The following is a 25263-nucleotide window of genomic DNA, read 5'->3' as shown; positions in this document are numbered from 1 at the left end:
GTTTAATTTGAAGAACTGGACTCGAGCTGCTGACTGTCATGTTCATTCCTTTCTCTCATCTGGGGTCAAGGAGACTGTTTCCTGTGTTAACTTCCTGCCCCTGACTGCCCCCGAATGTGCAGACAAATAATAACAACACGAGAACACTGTGGGCTACTGCACAAATATACAACATTTCAATGTTGCAGAGGCCAACACGAACTAAAGATTACCTCCTAAAAGTCAGCTAATATTAATCAGGAAGCAGGTCAATAGAATAGACGGAAAATGAGAAGGAAATTATTGAATAGAATCATAGAATCCCGACAGTGAAGAAAGAGGCCATTCAGCCCATCGAGTCTGCACCAAAAACATCCTTTTCTATTCCCGTAACCCCACATATTTATCCTGCTCATCCCCCTGACACTAGGGTCAACTTAGCATGGCCAATCAACCTAACCCGCACATCTGTGAGAGGAATCTGGAGCACCGGGAGGAAACCCACACAGACACAGGGTGGATGTGCAAACTCCACACAGACAGTGACCTGAAGCTGGAATTGAACCCGGGTCCCTGGCGCTGTGAGGCAGCAGTGCTAACCACCGTGCCACTCATCTTTAAATGAAAGCAGGGGCTACTTCGCAGCGTAATCAGGGCGCGCTCTCTCGCATAAAATATTCCGACAGTTTGATATTGGGAAGACTGATGTCAGTGACTGGAACTTTCCAGCTGTTCATGCCGGCAGGGTCTTCTAGTCTGGCCGATTGTGCATGCCCCGTGGGTGGGGGGGGGGGCGGTTTCCTACCAAGAAGGTGTACATTCAATGGGGAACTCTGTTAACAACCAGCCAATGGTGGGACGCTCCCACCACCGTGAAACACGTTGGGGGCGATCTTATGGCTCAGCACAACAGTCGGTCACATCCAGTTTCTCGACACTTGCGATATTACGGGGCCTGTTTTGCCGGTGTAACAGCCTCATGTCTCTGCGGCAGATGCAGTGAGCCGTTCAACTGTTTGTTGACTTCAGCAAGGAAATTTGGCATGTCAGCTATGACTCTCACCAACATTTACGGAGGCACCATAGAACACCTTCTTTCTGGTTGTGTCAAAACTTTGTATGGCTCCAGCTCTGCCCAAGACCGCAAGGAACCACAAAAGATTGTGACCGTAGCTCAATCCGTCATGAAAACCAGCCTCCCATCCATTGACTCTGTCTACACTTCCTGCAGCCTTGGAAAAGCAGCCAGCATAATTAAGGACACCACACACCCAGAACATTCACTTTTTAACCTTCTCCCTTTAGGAAAAAGTCTGAGGTCACATACCAACCGACTCAAGAACAGCTTCTTCCCTGCTGCCGTCAGACTTTTGAGTGGATCTGCCTCGCATTAAGTTGACCTTTCCCTACACCCCTAGCTATAACACTACATTCTGCACTCTCTCCTTTCCTTCTCTATGAATGATATGCATTGTCTGTAAAGCGTGCAAGAAACAATAATTTTCACTGCATGCTAATATATATGACAATAATAAATCAAATCAAACCAAATCAAGATCCAAAGATCCCAGCAGCAGGAAGGGTTGGACAATTCTGATTTTGGTATCCTGCTTGACCGCATAACATTTCCCTTCTTTACCCTTACTCCAGCCGATTCATGTTTTTGTTAAGGCTGTTCCACGCACTCTTGCCTGGTCTCCCTGGCTCTACACTCCATAAGCTTGAGGACATCCAATATTCTGCTACCCATATCTTTCCTCTCACCCAGTTTGATTCATCTGTCACCCCTCTATTCACTTACTGAGGTTGTCAGGAAAATCTCGCTTTTAAAATTCTCATTCTTGTTTTCCAATCTCTCCATGGCCCTACCTCACTCTGTCTCTATAACCTCCTCCAGTTCCACCTCCCTCCCCAATATCTGGGCCCTCTAAGTCTGGCCTCTTGACTACCCCGGTTAGAATTGCCCCACCGTTATTTGTTAGGCCTTCAGTTGCCTCGGAACGCCCCCCCTCCGTCTGCCCATATCTGTAACTCACTTTTGTCCTTGAAGATGCTCCTTAAAATCTCCATCTTTAACCAAGCTTTTGATTGCCTGACCTGACATCAGCTTATATGGCTCTGTGTCTTGCTGTATTTGATACTGCTCCTGTGAAGCACTTTGGAACCAATGGAGGCGCTATATAAACGTAATTTGCCGTTAAAAATATCGGCAAAATCTGGAACTCGCTCCTCCAAAAGACAAAAGATTGCTTTTTCTGAGGCAAAGATCAGTTGATTTTTGTTAATCATGGGTACATGAAGAAGGATTACAAAGTTCCAAGGTGCTATTCGAAGGAAGGACAGAAAGGCTCCCCCTGAGGTCCTGGTCACATCACATTGCCTTTTCCAACAGAGGCCATGTTTCAAAAGAATTTCATTAGCTGTTAAAAATCTTTGAGACAACCTGAAGTCATGAAAAGCACTATATAAATATAAGTTCCTTTTTTCAACCAGTGTTCAAAATCAAAGATATGTAGGTTAGATGGATTAACCATGAAAAATGGCTCCTTCATGTCCAAAGGTGTGCAGGTTAGGTGGATTAACCATGAAAAATGACTCCTTCGTGTCCAAAGTGTGCAGGTTAGGTAGATTAACCATGATAAGTGTGTGGGATGATGTTGACAGGATAGGGGAGGGGAGGTGGGTAGGATGCTCTTTCGGAGAGTTGGTGCAGACTCTATAGGCCGAATTCATTCATTCGCGGGACATGAGCACCACTGGCTGGCCAGCATTTGTTTCCGATCCCTAGTTGCCCTTGGAGGACAGATGAGAGTCAACCACATTGCTGTAGCTCTGGCTTCACACGTAGGCCAGACCAGCTAAGGACGGTAAATTTCCTTCCCTAATGGACAGTAGCGAACCAGATGGGCTTTTCAAACAATTGGCAATGGTTTCATAGTCATCAGCAGATTCTTAATTCCAGACATTTGAGAATGGTTTCTTTCTGCACTGTCAGGATTCTACGGATTCTGTCTCTGGGTCAGGGATAAGCTCTTTAAATTGGCAGCCTGCACTCTATGCTGAGAGCATGAATCAGTGACTGGGCCTTACAGTAGCTAACCTGGGAATAGTGGTCACTCAGTGGAAAGTGGGATAGAATGCTTCAGCTCCCCGGAGTCATGACTGTCGTATCTCCAACACGCACAATTCCACAGAAAAAAAAACACAAACTACTGGATGATCCAGATTTTAACTCCAACAGACCAATGGGGGGGAGGGCTCCTCTGACAGCATCTTGAACAGTCTGTCCTCCTCTCAGCGAGAATAAATAAACCCTGCACTCCTTTGGAAAAATTTCAGTTTTCCGAATGGAAAATACGCGTCCCACGAGACCCAAAGTCAATAAATCACGCCCTAAATAACCACTTCAATTATCTACTTTGATGGCACATCAAAGACAAATACTCGAGGGATCTTGTGGTGCTTGTCACTCACTTGTAACTACTGATACATTCGTTGTTGGTGGGGGGGGGAGCAGAGTTGAAAGGTCAGGAAAAGACAGATAGGACAAATCGGCAGCTACAGGCCCCTGTCTGAGCTCTTTATTTTCAATCTGCTGAAATAGTTCAGTCAACCTTTTATAAAGATGTAAAACTTTACGTCACAGTGCTGTCCATGCAGATGCTTAAGTTAATTAGATTTTGATTTGATTTGATTTATGTCACATATATTAGTGTACAGTGAAAAGTATTGTTTCCTGCATGCTGTACAGACAAAGCATACCGTTCATAGAGAAGGAAAGGAGAGAGTGCAGAATTTAGTGTTACAGTTATAGCCAGGGTGTAGAGAAAGATCAACTTAGTGCAGATTAGGTCTATTCAGAAGTCTGATGGCAGCAGGGAAGAAGCTGCCCTTCTGTCGGTTGGTACGTGATCTCAGACTTTTGTACCTTTTTCCCAATGGAAGAAGATGGAAGAGAGAATGTTCGGGGAGTGTGGGGTCCTTAATTATGCCAAGGCAGCTGGAAGTGTAGACAGACTCGATGGATAGGAGGCTGGTTTGCGTGATGGATTTATTTATTCATTAGTGTGTCACAAGTAGTCTTACATTAACGCTGCAAAGAAGTTACTGTGAAAATCCCCTAGTCGCCACACTCCAGTGCCAGTTCGGGTACATTGAGGGAAAATTTAGCATGGCCAATGCACCCAGCCAGCACGTCTTTCGGACTGTGGGAGGAAACCGGAGGAAACCCGCACAGGCATGGGGAGAACATGCAGACTCCGCACAGACAGTGACCCAAGCCGGGAATCGAACCCAGGTCCCTGGCACTGTGAGGCAGCAGTGCTAACCATCCGTGCCACAGTGCTGTTGTCCAGAAAAGTAGCCCTTCGCTGTCGCTGGACCAAATTCCTGAAAGTCCTTCAAAACAGCACGGTGAGTGTACTTACACCACGTGGACTGCAGCGGTTCAAGATGGCAGCTCACCAACACCTTCTCAAGGGCAATTGGGGATGGAATAGTCAGTGATTCCTATATCCCACAATAAAACAAAATAAATGTGTCAAGTTAGTCTGCAGCAGACATAGAAATCCATACACAGACGCAGACAGGTCATAGCAAAATCACCAAACGAAGGAAATTACTTCAGCATGCTGTTATATTCTTTCTTTCCATTTTCACCAGGCGAGCCAGTTTTAACTTGGGATGTTGATGAATCAAGTAATTTTGCTTTCTTTTAAAAAAATATATTGAATTACTTTGAATCCCCAAACAGTCAGCCTTCTTAGCACCCGCTGTGACTCAATTGGTAACATTCTCTCTGCTGGCCTGGGAGGTTCTGGTTTGAGTGCCACTTCAGTGAGGTGAACCTGAGATACCCTGCAGCAGCACTGAGGGAGGGCCGCAATGTCTGAGGAGCCGTCTCTCTGACAAGCTGTTAAACCATCTCTTGCCCGTGTAATTGGACGTGAAGAATTCCAAAGCGCAATTTGAAGAATAAGTGAGTAACTGTAATATATTCTGGTTAATACAAATCCCTCAGCCAGCTTCAGGCAATGGGACCCTGCGTGAGAACCTCTCCGGCTACATCGAGGGGAAACCCATTGTACAAAGAACCCCCAGCTTCTGTCGCAACACTATGGACTTCCTACAGAAACTCAGCACACCCGGAACAGTTGAACGAGAGACACTCCTCGTCACAATGGATCTCCTCAGCACTCTACACTAGCATCTCCCACGATGATGGTGTTGCTGCAACTGCCTCAGTGCTCAATGCAGACAACTGCCAATCTCCAGACACAATTCTACAATTCATCCGCTTCATTCTGGACCACAATATCTTCACCTTCAGCAACCAGTTCTTCATTCAGACACAAGGAACAGCCATGGGGACCAAATTCATACCTCAGAATGTCAACACCTTCATGTACAGGTTCAAGCAAGGCCTCTTCACTGCACAGGATCTTCAACTGATGCTATACACTAGACGGGTGACATTTTCTTCCTTTTGATTCATGGTGAACAATCACTGAAACAGCTATATGATGACATCAATAAGTTCCATCCCACCATCAGACTCATCATGGACTACTCTCCGGAATTGGTTGCATTCTTGGACACATGCTTCTCCATCAAGGACGGTCACCTCAGCACTTTACCGCAAGCCCACGGTTAACCTCACGATGCCCCACTTCTCCAGCTTCCACCCTAAACATGTTAAAGAAGCTATCCCCTATGGACAAGCCTTCTGTACAGGATCTGCTCAGATGAGGAGGATCACAACAGACACTTCTGGACACTGAAAGATGCCCTCATAAGAACTGGATGTGGTGCTCGACTCATCGATCGACAGTTCCGACACGCCACAGTGAAAAATCGCACCGACCTCCTCAGAAGACAAACTTGGGAAACAATGGACGGAGTACCCTTCGTCATCCAGTACTTCCTTGGAACAGAGAAGTTACAATATCTTCTCTGGAGCCTTCAACATGTCATTGATGAAGATGAATATCTTGCCAAGACCATCCCCCCATCCCTACTTCTTGTCTTCAAACAACCGCACAACCTCAAAAGACCATTGTCCGCAGCAAACTACCCAGCCTTCAGAAGTACAGTGATGACAACACCACACAACCCTGCCACAGAAACCTCTGCAAGATGTGCCAAATCATCGACACGGACGCCGTTATCTCACATGAGAACACCATCCACCGAGATACTCTGTACATACTCTTGTGACTCGGCCAACATTGCCGATCTGATGGGCTGCAGGAAAGGATGTCCCGAAGCATGGTACATTGAGGAGACCATGCAGATGCTACAGCAATGGACGAATGAACACTGCTCAACAATCACCAGGCAGGAGGGCTCCCTTCCTGTTGGGGAACACTTCAGCAGTCACGGGCATTCAGCCTCTGATCTTCAGTAAGCATTCTCCAAGGCAGCCTTCAAGGCACACAACGCAGAATCGCTGAGCAGAAACTGATAGCTAAGTTCTGCACACTTGAGGACAGCCTCAACCGGGATCTTGGGTTCATTTCACTCTATCTGTAACTCCCACGACTTGCCTGAACTTGTAAAATCACACTAACTGTCCTGGCTGGAGACAATTCACACCTATTTAACCTGTGATTAACGCTCTCTCCACTCACACTGTCTGCACCTGTAAAGACCTGATTACCTGTTATGACTCACATTCCAACCATTATCTTGTAAATTGAGATTGCGTCTATATGTGCCCTGTTTGTGAACACCAGTCTTCACTCACCTGAAGAAGGACCAATGCTCCAAAAGTTTGTGCTACCAAATAAACCTGTTGGACTTTAACCTGGTGTTGTGAGACTTCTTACCCAGTTTCACTTAAACAGATTATCTGGTCAGGATCATCTTGCTGTGGATAAATTGGCTGCTATATTTCTTACATTATAATAGTGATTGTACTCTGAAAGACTGGCTGTGAAGTGCTTTGGGATGTCCTTTATTTGATTTGATTTACTATTGTCACATAAATTGGGATGCAATGAAATGCGTTGTTTCTTGCACACAAGACAAAAAATCCTATTGTTCGTAGAGTTCATAAGGGAGAGGGAAAGGAGAGGGTGCAGAATATAGTGTTGCAGTTATAGATATGATGAAGAGAAAGATCAGCTTAGTGGTTAGCACTGCTGCCTCACAGCGCCAGGACTCAGGTTCGATTCCCAACTTGGGTCACTGTTGTGTGGAGTCTGCACATTCTCCCCATGTCTCTGTGGGTTTCCTCTGGGTGCTCCCACAGTCCAAAGGACTGCTGGTTAGATACACTGGCTATACTAAATTCTCTCTCGGTGAGCCTGAACAGGTGCCAGAATGTGGCAACTGGGGAACTTTTCACAGCAACTTCACTACAGTGTTAATATAAGCCTACTTGTGACGCCAATAAATGAATAAAGTTTTTGCTCATGGTCCACATTATGTCCACAAAGAACGGCTGCTTCAGAGGTAGTCACCTTACAGCTGAAACCTCTAGATAGCTCACTTCTTCACCTCCCAACCTATCTCTATGATTTGATCCCATTTATACAATTTCTAGTTGAACTGCATTGTATGAGGAGAGATTGACTATGTTAGGATTGTTTTCGCTGGAGTTCAGATGAATGAGGGAGATCTCAGAGACATATAACATTCAAACAGGACTAGACAGGGGAGATGCAGGGAGGATGTTCCTGATGGTGGGGTGGGTCCAGAACCAGGGGGTCACAGTTTGAGGATTCGGGGTAGACTATTTAAGACTGAGATGAGGGGACATTTCTTCACCCAAAGAGTGGTGAGCCTGTGGAATTCATTACCACAGGAAGTAGTTGATGCCAAAACACTGAATGTACTCAAGAGGTGGCTGGATATAGCACTTGGGGTAGATGGGATCAAAGGTTATGGGGAGGAAGCAGGATTAGGCTATTGAGTTGGACGAGCATCCATGATTGTGATGAATGGTGGAACAGGCTTGAAGGATCTTCCCCTGCTCCTATCTTCTTTGTATGTTTCTATGTACACCTTGGGCGGGACTTTTTGTCTATGCCCGCCCCGACATCGTAAAATCCCTCCCAAGGTCAACGGACATTTCCATGGTGTCTCCCCACCCCTGCCCACCTGCTACAATTCCCGTGATAGGCAGGATGTGAAATTATATTTGTGTATGGGACATATTTGTATATGGGAACATCTTAACCCCTGTCAAAATCCATGCTAATGCTTTGCGATCTAAGGTTGTACTAAAATAAAGCAGTGTATTAGGGTCAGCAATACATACAAGAAGCCGAGCTTACACAACAATTATACCGAGGCTCCGGCTTAGCATGTAAAAGTCTCTCGAAATGTAAATACATGCCAGCTGGCTTTTAAGAATGTTTCAATGGTCCCTTGCAGAGTTAGTTATTTTTGGTCCATGATTTAACTGTTGAGCTTAATACAAAATGACACTGAAAAATAAATATAAATGATTCTTTCAGGTATAGTGGATTTCTTAACTACTTTTCAATCTTGATTTCTCGCAATCTGGAGTGGACGCGTTTCTCCAGACAGTGTGGTGTTCACCAAAGTGTTGGAAGTGTATGACACTCATAGGGCGGGATTTTACGACCTCGCTCAGGCGAAATTCTACGGCCGGTAAAATTCCGGCCATGGAATCATGGAATCCCTACCGTGCGGAAGGAGGCCATTTGGCCCACTGAGCCTGCACTGACACCAATCCCACCCAGGCCCTATCCCCGTAACCCACATATTTACCCTGCTCATCCTCCTGACAGTAAGGAGCAATTTAGCATGGCCAATCAACCAAGCTGCACATCTTTGGACTGTGAGAAGAAACTGGAGGAAACCCACACAGACATGGGGAGAATGTGCAGACTCCACACAGACAGTGACACAAGCTGGGAATCGAACCTGGGTCCCTGGCGCTGTGAGGCAGCAATGCTAATCACTGTGCCACCGTGCTGCTCTATTATGAAAAATTATTGACTTATTTAAGATGATTTTTAAAAAATAATTTAAAACCAGAAAATGCTGAAAAATCACAAGTCTGGAATTCTATCTCTGACATCTCTGTTAAAGCTCTCCTAAGCTCTCACCCATCCCGTTCTATTTTACTCCACCAACTCCAACCCCTTTCTTCAAGACTATGAAACTTATGACATTTCTACCTCTCTTCCTTCATGGGTGATGAGTCTGGGAAAGTGTCATGTTGTGATCAGAAAGGAGGAGATATTGGAGATCTTGAGAAACATTAAGGTAGACAAGTCCCCAGGGTCCGATGGGATATACCCCAGAATACTGAGAGAGGCAAGGGAGGAAATTGTGGGGGCCTTTGTATCCTCACTGGCTACACGGGAGGTACAACAGGTTTATTTGGTAGCACAAACCACAAGCTTTCGGAGCACTGTCCCTTCATCATCAAATAAACCTGTTGGATTTTAACCTGGTGTTGTGAGACTTCTTACTGTGTTTACTCCATTCAAACCTCAATTGGAAGAGTCAATTACTAGGGAGCACAGGTCTAAGGTGCGAGGGGCAAGGTTTAAAGGAGATTTATGAGGCAAGTTTTTTATACCGAGGGTGGTGGGTGCCTGGAAATCGCTGCCGGGGGAGCTTCTTGACAAATACATGAAAAGGATGGAAATAGAGGACATGGTCCCTGGAAGGGTAGGAAATTTCAGTTCAGTCGGGCAACATGGTTGATGCAGGCTTGGAGGATTGAAGGGCCTGTTCCTGTGTGGTAAGTTTCTTTGTTCTTTGTCCTTCAGCTCTGCAGAAGAGTCATATGGGCTCATTGGTCAGTATTCTCTCAAAATAATTCTAAGCCCCCAGTTTGCAGGAAATCAGAAGTAAACACCATTGATTTTTTCTAGAACGAATCTCTGATACACTATGCATCACAGAGTGCCTGAACATGTCTCCCCTACTCTGAAAATCTGTGGGTGGGGCCTCATCCCGCCTGAGAAGTTAATAATATAGCGCTGAGTGGGCCACTGCTCATGCGCCGATCTGTTAGCGCGGAGATCCATGTGGTGATCCTCCCCAATAGGCCTTGACCCCAATAAGTCCCACCCACCTCTGGCACTGTCCACCAGGCATTGGGCAGTGAAAAGGTGCCCTTTGGACCATGTCAGTTTTGCCCTTGCCCGACCTCCGGGGGGGGCTCCCTCCAGCAGGGTGGGGTCACCTATTTCCCGTTAGCGGGGAGCAGAAATAAATCCCGCTGGAAGGAACTACTCCCAGCAGGATGAGATGAGAAGATACTTCCTCAAGGTGATATTGTTGCTGTAGTTATATACAATCATGTCAATTAAATGTAATTAAGATTGCAAGAAATTGATTCCAATTACAGTTACATCGTCCAATTTTGGTACTTCATTTATTTAACTTCATGCAAGTTCATTTCATTTCTATTTTGGTTGGCATTCAGTCTTCCCCCAGGGTTGCCTCAGTTTAGTTTTAGCCCCTATATCCAATCACTGGATTAAGTTCTCCTCTCTTCCCTAAACATTGATCAATGGGTGCGCTAATTGGTTCAAATGCCTTTGGTGGATGCCTTGAATGATGGAAATAGTGATGGGCTGCGCCAAGTGGGTGAACTGATGAACTTTGCTCCTCAATTGCTTCTCCTAATCAACAATCATGGTTAAATATGGACAAAATGGACAAGAGGTGAGAGCAACTGCCCTTGATATCGAGGCAGCATTTGACCGGCTGTTGCATCACGGAGCCCCAGGAAAACTGGAGTCAATGAGAATCGGGGGGGGGGAAAGCCTCTGCTGGTTAGAGTCATGTGCAGCACAAAGGAAGGTGCTTGTGGTGGTTGGAGGTCAATCATCTCAGCTTCAAGACATTGCTGCAGGAGTTCCTCAGGGTAGTGTCCTAAGCCCAGGACTCTTCAGCTGCTTCATCAATGATCTTCCTTCCATCTGAAGGTCAAATGGGTGGCACGGTAGCACAGCGGTTAGCACTGCTGCTTCACAGCTCCAAGGACCTGGGTTCGATTCCCGTCTTGGGTCACTGTCTGTGTGGAGTTTGCACATTCTCCCCATGTCTGCGTGGGTTTCCTCTGGGTGCTCCAGTTTCCTCCCACACTCCAAAGATGTGCGGGTTAAGTTGATTAGCCATGCTAAAAATTGCCCCTTAGTGTCTTGAGATGTGTAGAGGGATTAATGGGTTAATATATAGGGATAAGGGGGTAGGGCCTGGGTGGGATTGTGGTTGGTGCAGACTCAATGGGCTGAATGGCCTCTTTCTGTGCTGTAGGGTCTCTATGATTCCCATGAAATGTGGGGATGATTGCACAATGTTCAGCACCATTTGTGACTTCTCATGGACTGAAGCAGTCCTTGTCCAAAAACAACAATATCCAGGCTGACAAGTGGCAAATAACACTCGCATCTCACAAGTGCTAAGCAATGAACTTCTCCAACAAGAGAGGACCTAACCATCACATATTAGCATTCAATGGCTGTATTTTGCTGGTTACCACTTGCACCTCATCTAGGCAGATCTTTTGTTTCTTTACTTTACCCATTGCATTTAGCCTTTGGCCTTTGCACAACAAAACATTTTGGGTGGATTTTTTCCGTCCTGCCCAGCATGGGAGTAGGCGGGGCAAAGATCTGTTAACCTCGGATGGGATTTTCCAGTCTTGGGGTGAGTATGGAAAACCTTGTCCTGTGTCCTTAACGTCTCCTGCCCTGCATCCGCTCACAGACTTTTGTGTTTGTTCCTCCTCTCCACTTACTCATAAACATTTTCCTCTTCCCTCAGTTCTGACAAAAGGCCATCATCATGAAACTTTAACAAAAGAAAAACCCAACAGGTCTGGCAGCTTCTGTGGAGAGAGGAATAGAGTTAATGTTTCCAGACTGCCTGACTCTTCTTCAGAGTTAAAGAGAGGGGGAAATGTTATCATTTATATCTTATATAAGAGGGGGTGGGGCAGCTGGAACAGAGCAAAAGGTCAATAATTGCTGGGAGCTGGAAAAGATTGCAACAAATCTGTGCAGGATGCAAGACAGAGGAGGTGTTAATAGCAGGAGAAGGTGCCAGTATCTGTATGAAGATAAGATAAATGGGAGAATAAAGGTCAGTGCTCTGTGAAAGCAAAACTTAAGCAATATGGTGGCACAGTGGTTAGCACTGCTGCCTCACTGCACCAGGGACCAGGTTTGAGTCTCAGCTTGGGCCACTGTCTGTGTGGAGTTTGCACGTTCTCCCTGTATCTGTGTGGGTTTCCTTTGAGTGCTCCGATTTCCTCTGACAGTCCAAAGATGTGTAGATTAGATGGATTAGCCATGGTAAATTGCCCTTTAGTGTCAGGAGGACTAGCTAGGGTAAATGCATAAGGTTATGGGGATAGGGCCTGGTTGGGATTGTGGTTGGTTCACACTCAATGGGCCAAATGGCCTCCTGCTACACAGTAGGATTCTATGAGTCTATGAACGTGGCAGATGGCATAGTGGGGAGGGGGTGTGGGATGTCAGAGGGTGGAAGGGGTTTTAGGGGGGATTGCTTTGGGACAAAATGTTGGGGATGGAGGAGAAAGGTCACAGTCTAAAGTTGTTGAGTCCCAGTGGTTGGAAGATTGAAAGATTAGATTACTAGGATGCTACCGGGACTTGATGGTTTGAGTTATAAAGAGAGGCTGGATATACTGGGACTTTTTTCTCTGGAGCGTAGGAGGCTGAGGGATGACCTTATAGAGGTCTAGGAAATAATGAGGGGCACAGATCAGCTAGATAGTCTATATCTTTTCCCAAAGGTAGGAGAGTCTAAAACTAGGGGGCATAGGTTTAAGGTGAGAGGGGAGAGATACAAAAGTGTCCAGAGGGGCAATTTTTTCACACAGGGCGGTGAGTGTCTGGAACAAGCTGCCAGATGCAGTAGTACAGGCGGGTACAATTTTGTATTTTAAAAAGCATTTAGATAGTTACATGGATAAGATGGGTAAAGAGAGATACAGGCCAAATGTGGGCAATTGGGATTAGCTTAGAGGTTTAAAAAAAAGGGCGACATGGACAAGTTGGGCCAAAGGGCCTGTTTCCATGCTGCGAACCCCTATGACTCTATGACTCTCTAAGCTGCTGTTCCTTCAGTTTGCGTTGGGCTTCACTGGAACTTTGCAGCAGACCAAGGCTGGACATTTGGGTAGGAGAGTAAGGTGGAGATTTGAAATGGCAAGCAACAGCGAGGTGGGGGTCATGCTTGTGGATGAAGGGAAGGTGATCCGCAAAGCGGTCACCCAGTCTGCATTTAGTTTCCCAAATGTAGAGGAGATGGCACAGGGAGTGACAAATACGGTAGGCTTTTATCCTGAAACCTTGACTCCGTGGAACTGTTCACAGGTGCTACACAACTTGCTGAGTATTTCCAGCATCTTCTGTTTTTATTTCAGATTTGCAGCATTTGCAGTATTTTGTGTGTGTGTCGTTGTTTTGGGAGGAATATGGACAGCATGTTTTCCTGAACTGAAAGAGTCAGGGAAAACATTTCTCTTCCTCTGTTTATTGTGATGACTCGGGCATTTCAACAGAATGCAATTAAGTTCATTGGTAGAAATGTATTGAGAATTTTTCGGAAGAGTCGCAAAGCACACTCTTGATCATCTTCCAATGATGCGTACAATAAACTGCAGGAATGCCTTCAAATTCCCGTCCCTCGCAGGGAAATTGGTTCCCTTCTAATCTCCTCCGGTCTGTTAGAAATTGTGAGAGAGAGATTCATCAGAATGATGTGGTTAGCACTCACAGAGCTAGGGATCCGGGTACAATTCCCGCCTTGGGTGACTGCCTGTGCGGAGTTTGCATTTCTCCTCCTGACAGTGTGGGCTTCCTTTGGCTACTCTGGTTTTCTCCCACAGTCCAAAGATGTGCAGGTTATGTGGATTGGCCATGCTAAATTGTCCCTTAGGGTCCAAAGATGTGCAGGTTAGATGAATTGGCCGCGCTAAATTACCCCTTAGTATTCAAAGATGTGTGGGTTAGTTGATTGACCATGCTAAATTGCCCCTTAGTATTCAAAGATGTGTGGGTTAGGTGGATTGACCATGCTAAATTGCCCCTGAGTGTCCAAAGATGTGCATGTTAGGTGATTGACCATGCTACGTTGCCCCTTAGTGTCCAAAGATGTGCAGGTTAGGTGGATTGGCTGTGCTAAATTGTTCCTGAGTGTCCAAAGCTGTGCGGGTTAGTTGGATTGGCCAAGCTAAATTGCCCCTTAGTGCGTCCCATAGGGTAAATATATGATGTTATGGGGATAGAGCCGAGGTAAGATTAAAAAAGTGGTTTGGTGCAGCCTTGAGGGACTGAATTGCCTCCTTGTGCGCAGTTGAGATTCTATGATTCCATGATCTTATGTCAGGTGTAGTCACACTGTCACCTCTGTATCTAAAGACTTAAAAGTTTCAGTTTCATTATAAGAACATAAGAAATAGGAGCAGGAGTAGGCCATCTAGCCCCTCAAGCCTGCCCTGCCATTCAATAAGATCATGGCTGATCTGATAGTGGTTCAGTTCCACTTACTCACCTCCTCCCCATAACCCTTAATTCCCTTATTGATCAAAAATCTATCTATCTGTGACTTAAACACATTCAACAAGGTAGCCTCCACTGCTTCAATGGGCAGTGAATTCCAAAGATTCACTACCCTCTGGGAAAAGAAGTTCCTCTTCAACTCTGTTCTAAATTGACTCCCCCGTATTTTGAGGCCGTGCCCTCTAGTTCTTGTTTCCACTCTAAGTGGAAATAACCTTGCTGCTTCCACCCTGCCTTGTCCCTTCATTATCTTATATGTCTCTATAAGATCCCCCCTCAACCTCCTAAACTCCAACGAGTACAGGCCCAGTCTACTCAATTTCCCCTCATTAGCCAACCCCCTCATCTCCGGAATCAACTTGGTGAACCTTCTCTGCACTCCCTCCAAAGCTGATATATCCTTTCTTAAATAAGGGGATCAAAATTGTACATAGTACTCCAGGTGTGGCCTCACCAGTGCCCTGTACAGTTGCAGCAAGACCTCCCTGCTTTTATATTCTATCCCCTTCGCTATAAAGGCCAACATTCCATTTGCCTTCTTGATCACCTGCTGCACCTGCAGACTGGGTTTTTGTGATTCATGCACAAGGACCCCCAGGTCCCTCTGCACAGTAGCATGTTGTAATTTTTTCACCATTTATGTAATAGTCTATTTTATTATTATTTCTTCCAAAGTGGATAACCTTACACTTACCAACATTATACTCCATCTGCCCGACCCTTGCCCACTCACTTAGCCTATCCAAATCTCTCTGCAGACTTTCTAAATTCCCACTCATCTTTGTGTCGTCTGCAAACTTTGTTACAGGCCGAAGGGCCTGTTCCTGTGCTATAATTTTCTTTGTTCTTTGTTCTAAAGAGATAATGATGCGAGAACTTGAGTGCACAGTTTTGGACAGCCTGTTTCAGCATGGCCCTAAGACCATTGGGAGTGTGAAGATAGGTTTACTAGGATGGTGCAAGCCATTGGAAATTCTAGTTTCTAGTCTTTTGGAGCAGAGTAGGATAAAAGATAAAAATTGTTTTCTAATTTTTTTTCTAATTGTTAAACATTTGATAGGAATGATGTGGAGATGCCGGTGTTGGACTGGGGTGGGCACAGTTAAGAAGTCTCACAACACCAGGTTAAAGTCCAACAGGTTTATTTGGCAGTACGGGCTTTTGGAGCGTTGGCCCTTCATCAGTTGAGTGATTTAATAGGATGAATAGGGGAGAACAATTTCCTCTGTTGAGGAACCTGACAAAGGATCATCAGTATTCAAGGAATGAGAAGAGAATTTATTTACATAGATAGTTTGCAATCAGGAATGGCTGAGGCAAAGAATATTTGCAGCAGAAAAGTACTGTTACTGTGTAAAAATCCTGGAATTCCCTCCCGAACAGCATTGTGGGCGTAGCTACACTTCAGGGACCGCTGTGGTTCAAGTACCGAGCTCACCGCCACCTCCTGCGTAATAAATGCAGGCCGAGAAAGTGATAAATGAAAGAGCCTGGGGAGAGAATGATCCAAAAGGCTTATTTTCAGCTTGCTGTTTGGGTTCCGCCCTCCTGTTACAGAAACCACCTGCTTTTAATTTTTAATTTATCAAGCTGAAAATCTACCCCAATGGAACCTGAGTAATAAATTTTCCAGTGCTTTATGACTGACCTGGTTGGGATTGGGAAACACAGAGACTTGATTTTGTACAGGGCCTTTCACAGCTCAGTAAAACCCAAAGAAGTGGTCAGCCCCTGAAGTATATAGAATCTTAGAAACCCCTACAGTGCAGAAGGAGGCCATTCGGCCCATCGGGTCTGCACCAACCACCACCCCACCCAGGCCCTATCCCTGTAAATCCTCACGTAAATTCTCATCACTTAAAGGACAATTTAGCCTGTCCAGTCCAATTAACCTGCACATCTTTGGAGTGTGGGAAGAAATCGGAGCTCTCGGAAGAAACCCATGTGGGAGAATGTGCTAACTCTGCATAGGTAATCACGCAAACCGAGAATTGAACCCGGGTCCCTGGTACTAAGGTAGCAATGTGCCACTGTGCCACCCTGTGCAGTCAGGATTTTGATCCAGTGTCCATGAAGGAAGTTACTGCTATAATGCAGGAAACCTGGGAGCCAATTTGCCCACAGCAAGGGCCCAGAAGCAGGAATGAAATGAATGACTGGATCATCCGTGATGGTAGTTGAGGACTTAATACTTGGCCAGGTGACTGGGGAGAAGTCCTTGGCCGAAATTCTCTGGCCATTCACGCTGGCGGGATCTTAAGGTCCTGTTGCAGTGAACGGAGATTTAGCTGAGTTCCAAACTCTCTGTCCTCGCTTGCAGCAGTGGCAGGCGTGGATGGCCGGAGAATTCTGGCCATCCATTCTTCATCAAAGGACACCATGCAGTATTTTACGACAATCAGAGAAGGCAGGTGGAGTCTCATTTTACTGCCTCACCTAAAAGGTGGCGCTCCAACTGTGCAGCACTGCCTCAGTAATGTAACAGACTGCCAGCCTAGATCATGTGTCTGAGTCTCTGGCATTGACAGGACCACTACCATTGAGTGATGTTCAATGCACTATTTATGGCATCACAGATTCCAGCTGACCATCTATCCCTAAAATTGCTTACAAAGAACAGTACAGCACAGGAACAGACCCTTCGGCCCTCCAAGCCTGCACCGATCATGATGCCTGCCTAATCTAAAACAGAATGCATTTACAGAGTCCATATCCCTCCATTCCCATCCTATTCATATATTCATCTAGTTGCCCCTTAAATGCTGCTATTGAACCTGCTCCCACCACCTCCCTGGACAGCGTGTTCCAGGTATAAGAACATAAGAACATAAGAAATAGGAGCAGGAGTAGGCCATCTAGCCCTTCGAGCCTGCCCCGCCATTCAATAAGATCATGGCTGATCTGAAGTGGATCAGTTCCACTTTCCCGCCCTCTCCCCATAACCCTTAATCCCCTCTCTTATCAAAAACCCATCAACCCGCGTCTTAAAAATATTTAGCGAGGCAGCCTCCGCCACTTCAACGGGCAGAGAATTCCAGAGATTCACCTTCTGTGTAAAAGGCTTGCCTTGCACATCTCCTCTAAGTTTTTCCTCATGCACCTTAAACCTGTGTCCCCAGCACTGACTTTTCTGCCCTCGGAAAGAGCATCTGACTATCCACTCTGTCTATGACACTCATCATCTTGTAAACATCTATCAGGTCACCCCTCAACCTCCATCGTTCCAGTGTGAACAAATCAAGTTTACCCAACCTTTCCTCATAGTTAATACCCTTTAGACCAGGTAACATCCTGGTAAACCTCTTCTGTACCCTCTCCAAAGCATCCACATCCTTCTGGTGATCAGAATTGAACACTATATTCTAAATGAGGCCTAACTAAGGTTCTGCAGATCTGTAGCATGACCGATGAATTCTGATACTCAGTATCCCGACCAATGAAGTCAAACATGATATATGCTTTCTTGACTACTTTACACATCGACGTTGCCACTTTCAGTGATCAGTGGACATGTACGCCCCTGTCCATGTTGTGGAATGTTATTCTAATTCACTATAACACTTACAAAATAACACCCCAATCATAGAGGCATAGTGTCAGTGGGTGGAATTTTATCAGAATGATCCATTTTTTGGGTGAGTTTTCACACTCGATCACATGGACCTCAACATTGAAAATATGGGCTAGACCATTTCTAGTTGCTACAGATAATGGGCTAGGCTTAATTTACCTGCTAGCCTGCAGAGGGAGCTATTGCGCATACGCAGACCTCTGATTCTGCACATGTGCAATTCTAACAGCAGTGGTCTGACAGAAAGAGATCTGTCAGGCCCCTGCTGTTGCAGGCAGCCTCACAAACCTCCTCCCTCTTCCCAAGGGGGCTCATGATCGACTGTGAGCCCTGTGTCACCCAGAAATATCCAACGGCGAGGCCAACATGACTGTTTCCTGTTCATGGGGAGCAAGGCTCACTAAACACATGTAAATAAAGATTATGATAAATTAACATAATTTATTCAGCCTCTCGCGCAATTCCAGCAAAAGGCTGATCGTGCTAAAAATCCAGCTCTTGTAAGATTGCGAGAGGCGAGAAATCGGGCGTGATCCTAATTTCCCGGCTCCCACACGATTTTACCGGCTTGCTCCACACATCGATGGGCAGGATGAGCCAGTAAAATCCCGGCCATAGAATTTTATAGTGCAGAAAGAGGCCCTTCAGCCCATCATGTCCGCGCCGGCCATCAAGCACCTATCTACTCTAATCTCATTTTCCAGCACTTGGCCCATAGCCTTGTGCGTTATGGTGTTTCAAATGCTCATCTAAACACTTCTTGTGAGGGCTCCTGCTTCAACCACCCTTTCAGGCAGTGAGTCACGGATTCCCACCATAAGGCCATAAGACATAGGAGCAGAATTAGACCACTCGGCCCATCGAGTCTGCTCCGCCATTCAATCATATTTTTCTCATCCCCATTCTCCTGCCTTTTCTCCATCACCCCTGATCCCCTTGTTAATCAAGAACCTATCTATCTCTGTCTTCAAGACACTCAATGACCTGACCCCCACAGCTTTCTGTGGCAAAGAGTTCCATAGATTCACCTCTCTCTGGTTGAAGAAATTCCTCCTCACCTCTGTTTCAAAGGATCATCCCTTTAGCCTGAGATTGTGCCCTCTGGTTCTAGTTTTTCCTACATCTTCTCCACGTCTCCAGGCCTTCACAGTACCCTGTAAGTTTCATCCTGAAAAGGTTTGCCCACAATTCCATTTTAAATCCCCCGCCCCTTAATTTAAATCTATGTTATTGACCCCTCTACTCAGGGGAATAGCTCCTTCCTATCTCCACTATATCTCTCATAATAAAGCACACCGTGATCCCTGCCCTCAGCCTTCTCTGCTCTAAGGAGAGTAATCCCAGAGAGAAGGCAGCTTCCTGCCTGTAACTCCTTCAATCTTTCCGTGGCAATTCCTTCTTTCTGCAATATAATTCAAAGTGAGATTTGACTGAGATAGCCAGCCACGACTTCTCTATATTAAAACCAGTCCAGTTCAGCTGGCAAAGGCACAAGAGAACTATTCAGTGTCGGGAGGTTTGTAAGCGCATTTACATTTCACTTTTATTGCTGCATAATCTTCGGAGAAAAGTGTGCGTTTCCTATCCACAATTCCCAGTTGCAAACAACCACAGTTGGGAAGATTAAGCGGATAAGCAATCCATTCAGCAAGAAAGTTACTTGCCAGCTTATGGCATTTTCTGGTATTCCTTATCTCTGCCCTTTGCCCTTCAGAAAATAACCCTGAAAACAATATAAACTGCAAGCAATTCCATTCACTTTAAAACAGCAGCTAAAAATAGTTTTAAAACAAATAAAAAGTCCAAGTTTATCTATGAGTCACAAGTAGACTTACATTAACACTGTAATGAAAATTCCCTAGTCCCCACACTCTGGCCCTGTTCGGGTACAAATGAGGGAGAACTTGGCACGGCCACTACACCTAACCAGCTCGTCTTTCGGATTGTGGGAGGAAACCGGAGCACCCGGAGGAAACCCAAGCAGACACTGGGAGAACATGCAGACTCTGCACAGATAATTACCCAAGCCGGGTTCCTGGTGCTGTGAGACTGTAAGCTTAAAGCTCACTGGGGGGGGCAGGGTACGATGAAATGGTGGGGCTAAATGGGGACATTTGACTGGTTGTTTAATTTGCGACCGATTCGATCTCTTTTCCCATTGACTTTATGCAAAATCTTCTCATGGGCTCCTTACAATGTAGAAGGGAGGCCACTTGGCCCATTGAGCCTGCATGATAACAATCCAACCCAGGTCCTACACTGCAACTCCATGTGTTTACCTTGCTAATCTCCCTGGCACTAAGGGGTTAATTTAGCGTGACCAATTAACCTAGCCTGCACATCTCTAAACTGTGGGAGGAAACCCACACAAACATGAGGATAACGTACAAACTCTACACAGATAGAGACCCGAGGCCAGGATTGATAACTGGTCCATGCAGCTGTGAGGCAGCAGTGCTAACCACTGTGCCATCCACATTATCCAAATTGTTCTCCTATTAACACAAGCTGCACAGAATCATAGAATCCCTTCTGTACATATCAAGGCCATTTGGCCCATCAAGGCTGCATTGACAACAATCCTACCCTATCCCTGTAACCCCACATATTTACCCTGCTAATTATCCCAATTATCAATTAAGCAATTATCAATTTAGCAATTATAGCAATTATAGTTAATTTTGATTTTGGCCAATCAACCTAACCTGCACATTTTTGGACTGTGGAAGGAAATCGGAGCACCCGGGGGAAACCCACGCAGACATGGGGAGAATGTACAAACTCCACACAGACAGTGACCCAGGCTGGGAATTGAACCCAGGTCCTTGGAACTGTGAGGCAACCGTGCTAACCAGCGTGCCACCGTGCCACTATAAGATTCTTCAGTCCCTGACGTCACCATTAACACGCACTTTGTCTTATGCGCGTGACATCTTTGTCGCTCTCTGCTGAGCTCTGATCTGTCGCACTGACTCTCCATTCCACCTCACCCCCTCTCCAACTACATGATTAATCGCATTTTTAAATCTCTTCTGTTCTGCACACGGGTGACAGGGAGGAAGGAAAATCTCTGCTGCAGGATGGGGCGCTGCAATGATTTAAAATCCTGCCAGGTGATCGGGGATGGAGATTTGGCCGGATGGATATTTTCGCACTGACGGGCGAGAACGCAATTGTTGATCACAGGACTGTCTGAATTTCAGAGTGATCTTCAGGTCTGCCAGGGCTGAAAGGGGCAGGGGAGGATCCAGGTGGGCACTACCAACCACTCAGAAAAGAGGGGCATCCTCCTTCCACCAATCAAATATCATGGGTCATCTCCCCTGCACGCACCCCACCCCCCCCCCCACCCCCCCCCCCCCACCCCCCCACCCAACCCCCCCCAAACCCCCGCCTCCCGCAGGCATGAGGGTAACCTGAAAACTTCAATCCCAGCAGAGAGGCAAGGTCAACTCAATGCCCCTAGCCTTAACTCAACCCAACCCTGGTCACCTCATTACAGGAAGGAGGTGGATGCCCATAGAAAGGAGATTTACAAGGATGTTGCCTGGATTGGGTGACATGCCTTATGAGGATGGGTTGAGAGACCTCGATCTTTTCTCCTTGGAGAGAGACGAAGGATGAGAGGTGACCTGATAGAGGTGTATAAGATGTTGAGAGGTGTTGATCGAGTGGATTCTCAGAGGCTTTTCCCCAGGGCTGAAACGGCTGCCACAAGAGGACAAAGGTTTAGGGTGCTGGGGAGTAGGTACAGAGGAGATGTCAGGGGTATGTTTTTCACTCAGAGGGTGATGAGTGCGTGGAAACGGCTGCCAGCGGTGGTGGTGGGGGCAGATTCGATAGGGTATTTTAAGAGAATCCCTGATGAGTACATGGGACTTAGTAGGATTGAGGGTTATAGGTAAGCCTGGTAGGTAGCAATATGATTGGCGCAACATGTGGGCCGAAGGGTCTGTTTGTGCTGTAGTTTTTCTACGTTCTATACTCTGACAAAGGCTATCCATCCAGCAAGGAGCACATCCCATGAAAAAATTAAAATATAACTGCTGAGAAATCAGCTTTAAACATTAGCTGAGGCTGGAATGTCAACTTCTGATTTAATAGCTGCCTGTCAATTTTCTGTAGACGTCTTAATGTTCTGTGAATTATAATTTTTATGTACAGGCTCATCAAGATGAAAAATGGCTGTGCTTAAGAATGGAACATAGTTCACTGAGATTCCCAGAGTTTAAGATGATGCATGGCTTATGTTGCAGTGTCCTGACAATCCTGAGTTTGGGGGAATATTTCATTCTTTATCAACGTAGACATCTTTGATTAAGATTCCTAAAGTCATCCTTTATCCCGAGTGCAAGTTTTATATTCAATGGGCTCAAGTCTATCGGGATGAAGCCTCTCATTGTTGTTATAAACGTTTACTCCCGTTACAGATACAGCATATTATTTGGGCTGGATTTAATCCCAAATGCTCGAAGGTCAACAGATTTGCATTAAAACTTTCAGTTCCACAAGAAGTTTGGCAGCTTCTGAAATATGGGTTGAGAACAGTTTTTGAGTCTCAGGTCACAGTATTAGCTTCACAAAGGTCAAGTCCCGACATAGATATGCACGGTGGCACAGTGGTTAACACTGCCGCCTCACAGGGCCAGGGACCCAAGTTCGATTCCCAGCTTGGGTCACTGTCTGCGCAGAGTTTGCACGTTCTCCCTGTGTCTGCGTAGGTTTCCTCCCACAGTCCAAAGATGTGCGGGCTCGGTGGGTGCTGAATTTCCTCTTAGTGTCAGAGGGACTAGCTAGAGTAAACTAAGGGGATTGGGCTTGGGTGGGAATGTGGTTCATGCAGACTCAATGGGCAGAATGGCCTCCTTCTGCACTGTAGTGTTCTATGATCTTATTGAAAAGCATTGTCATCTGACACTATAAGATGCAAGAGCAGAAATAGACCATTCGGCCCATTGAGTCTGATCTGCCATTCAGTGAGATCATGACTGACCTGATAAGATAATCCTCAACTCCACTGTCCCGACTTATCCCCATAGCCCTTGATTCCTTCACTGATTAAAAATCTGTCTATCTCAACCTTGGTCATACTTAATGACCAGCTCTCTACGGGAAAGAATGCCACAGATTCACTACCACTGAGTGAACAAATTTCCCCTCGTCTCTGTCTAAAATGGGTGACCCTTTACCCTGAATGATGAGGGGACATAGCTTTAAATCGAGGGGTGGTAATTATAGGACGGATATCAGAAGTAGGTTCTTTACTCAGAGGGTCGTAAGGGCGTGGAATGCCCTGCCTGCAGCAGTTGTGGACTCGCCAACTTTAAGGGCGTTCAAATGGTCAGTGGATAGGCATATGGATAACATTGGAATAGTTTAGGTTAAAGGGTCATTAGATTGGTTCCACTGGTCGGCGCAACATCGAAGGCCAAAGGGCCTGTACTGCGCTGTAGTGTTCTATGTTCTTTGTCCTATACTTTCCCACAAGGGGAAACAACCTCTGAGCATCTACCCTGTCAAGCCCCCTGAGAATCCTATATGTCTCAATAAGTCGCCTCTCATCCTATTGAACTCCAATGAATACAGGCCCAACCCGCCCAACCTTTCCTCATCAGAAAAGCCCCCCACAGCCAGGATCATCCTCCGCTGGACTTCCTTCAAGCCTTTCCTTAGATAAGGGGATCTTATCTAATTGCCTCCTTCTGCACTGGAAGGATTCTATGACTGACCTTCACTGCCCACTAGCAACTCTTTCAGTGAGAATTACGATGGCAACGGACAACAATAACACAATCTCACTGAATCTATTGAAATGACTTATTATTGGCACATGTATTAGTATACAATGAAAAGCATTGTTTCTTTTACCCTATACAGACAATGCTTACTGTTCATAGAGAAGGAAAGGAGAGATTGCAGAATGTAGTGTTACAGTCATAACCAAGGCGTAGAGAAAGATCAACTTAATGCAAGGTAAGTCCATTCAGAAGTCTGATGGCAGCAGGGAAGAAGCTGTTCTTGAATCAATTGATACGTGACCTCAGACTTTTGTATCTTTTTCCCGATGGAAGAAGGTGGAAGAGAGAATGTCCGGGGTTTGTGGGGTCCTTAATTATGGTGGCTGCTTTGCCGAGGCAGTGGGAAGTGTAGACAGAGTCCATGGATGGGAGGCTGGTTTGCATGATGGATTGGGCTACACTCACAACCTTTTGTAGTTCCTTGCATTCTTGGGCAGAGCACTAAACTGTGATACAACCAAAAAGAATGCTTTCTATGGTGCATCTGTAAAAGTTGGCGACACTTGTAGTTGACATGCCAAATTTCCTTCGTCTTCTGGTAGATGGTGGAATAGGCATGAGGGACTAAATAACCTATGTTCTTATGTCACTAACTTGCATTTATATAGCACCCTTAAAAATAATAAAATGGCACCAGGTGCTTGATAAGATTGTCAATAAACAAACTCTGGCACTGGGCCACAAAGGTGAGTTGTCCAGAGAGTAAAACTGAAATGCAAACATAGAAACGCACTAACTAGGAACAGAAATCATCTATTCAGCTCTTCGAGCCTGCCCTGCCATTTGATCATTTCCACCTACCCCCAATAACCCCTGTTTCCCTGGCCCAACAACTATCTCTCCACCTCCACCATAAAAATATTCAATGACTCCGCCTCCACTGCCTTCTGAGGCAGAGTTGCAAAGTCGCACAACCCCCTGAGAGAAAATTATTCTCATCTCTGTCCTAAAAAGGTGACCCCTCAGGGTGGCATGGTGGCACAGTGGTCGGCACTGCTGCCCCACAGTGCCAGGGACCTGGGTTCGATTACGGCCTGTGTGGAGTTTGCATGTTCTCCCCGTCTCTGCCTGGGTTTCCTCCGGGGTGCTCCGGTTTCCTCCCACAGTCTGAAAGACATGTTGGCTAGGTGCATTGGCCGTGCTAAATTATCCCTCAGTGTACCCAAACAGGAGCCGGAGTGTGGTGACTAAGGGGATTTCAGGGTAACTTCATTGCAGTGTTAATGTAAGCTGACTTGTGATGTGAATAAATAAATTTAAAACATAAAATCTAGATTTTATAGTGTTAAGTGGAGGTAGTGGCGTGTTGAATCGCTATTTCAAAAATGTGACATCAACATGGTGCTTTGCCCTCAAACTCCAAAGATGTGTGGGTTAGGTAGATTGTCCG

This window comes from Carcharhinus amblyrhynchos, chromosome 10 (genome assembly GCF_965287045.1).
Source record: "Carcharhinus amblyrhynchos chromosome 10, sCarAmb.v2.hapA, whole genome shotgun sequence".
Lineage (NCBI taxonomy): Eukaryota > Metazoa > Chordata > Chondrichthyes > Carcharhiniformes > Carcharhinidae > Carcharhinus > Carcharhinus amblyrhynchos.
Note: the sequence above shows the minus strand (reverse complement) of the source record.